We start from the raw sequence: 1,660 nt of genomic DNA, 5'->3' as shown, positions 1-1,660 counted from the left end.
GCTAAAAGCAACAGTAACATCCACCCCTAGGGGTCAGCCACACTATATATATATATATATATATATATATATATATATATATATTATATGCACGCACGTACGTACAGATAGACAGACACTGATTGACTGGCAAACAGACTGACTGACAAGCAGGCAGGCGGACAGACAGACGGACGGACGGGCAGACTGAATGTCTGATAGAAACACGCACAAACACATTGCTACTAAGATAAGCAGTGATCCCCTAGCGTAGAATAAGAGAAGCTCGCAGTTGGTATTAAGAGCTAACTATTTCTATAAGAGGTGAAATAAATAAATCCCATAAATAATACGCTCTTTTTCAATTGTATGAACTAAAAGTCGGAGGGGGACGGGATTAACTACCTGCATCTACTTGCTATAAAAGCAGGTAGTAATTTTACCTTCTACTTAGAGTAAGTTTTAAAGGGTGCACTTCGATTTTAAGTTGTTTCTTTTTTTTTTTTTCCAAGCTATAATGAAAGTGACAAAGGAGCATATTAGGCATATTTTGCTTTATGAGTTCAATAAAGGCAACAATGCAACAGAAAGTGCAAGGAATAAATGTGCAGCATATGGGTATTGGACAATAAGCGTAAGCCAGTGTTAACAGGGGCTCCAGAAATTCCGAACCGGAAACTACAGCCTAGAAGACGAGCATCGTCCTAGATCTGTAGAGCTCAACCAGGACGTCCTGCAAACCCTGGGGGAACAAAATTCCATCATAACTGTTGAGGAACTAGCAAAGAAGCTTGGATCTGGTCATTCAACCAGCGCCAGAAGAAAAACGACCATCTTTGGTTCCAAGGCGAAAGATGTTCTTCCATCAGGATAATGCTCGGCCACATACAGCGAGGATAACCTTCCAAAGACTGGAGCAGTTTGAATAGGAAACGATGCCCCACCCACCATATACGCCGGACATTACCCCCATCTGATTATCATTTATTTCGCAGTCTTCAAAATCATTTGGACGGAAAAAATATGAATCCTGTAGATGTCAGAACAGTACTTGAGTATCTTTCATCACAGACAAGTACATTTTTGGAGGAGGGGACCTTGCAAGTCTACCAGATAGATGGAAGAGCATTGTAGAAAAGGAAGGAGAGTATATTTTAGATTAAAAAAGAACTTTGTTTATCTTAATTTTGGAAAACAAAAGTATTTAAAAAACCGCATTATTTATGGGATGACTCAATATTTGTGACTGCTAACAGATGGTAGAAAAACACTGATTTTAAAATTCTAATCTGAGAATGAATAAGAGAAAATGATAGAAAGGAGGTAATATATATAAAGGAGTGAAATAGAGAAGAATGAATTTATTCTTATCTTGATCTGTACACACCTTCATTGTATGGCAAGGGCTACTACTACTACTACTACTACTACTACTACTACTATTACTATTACTTTTACTTTTTTTCTTTTACTTGTTTCACTCATTGGATAGCGACCATGCTGGGGCACCGCGTTCAAATAATTCGATGCTTGTGCTTATTTTATTAAGCCTGGTACTTATTTCAGCGGTGTCTTTTGCCGAAGCGCTAAGTTACGAGAACGTAACCAAACCAACTCTCTCTCTCTCTCTCTCTCTCTCTCTCTCTCACACACACACACACACACACACACACACACACAC

The sequence above is a fragment of the Octopus bimaculoides genome, chromosome 2 (assembly GCF_001194135.2).
Source record: "Octopus bimaculoides isolate UCB-OBI-ISO-001 chromosome 2, ASM119413v2, whole genome shotgun sequence".
Classification (NCBI taxonomy): domain Eukaryota; kingdom Metazoa; phylum Mollusca; class Cephalopoda; order Octopoda; family Octopodidae; genus Octopus; species Octopus bimaculoides.
Note: the sequence above shows the minus strand (reverse complement) of the source record.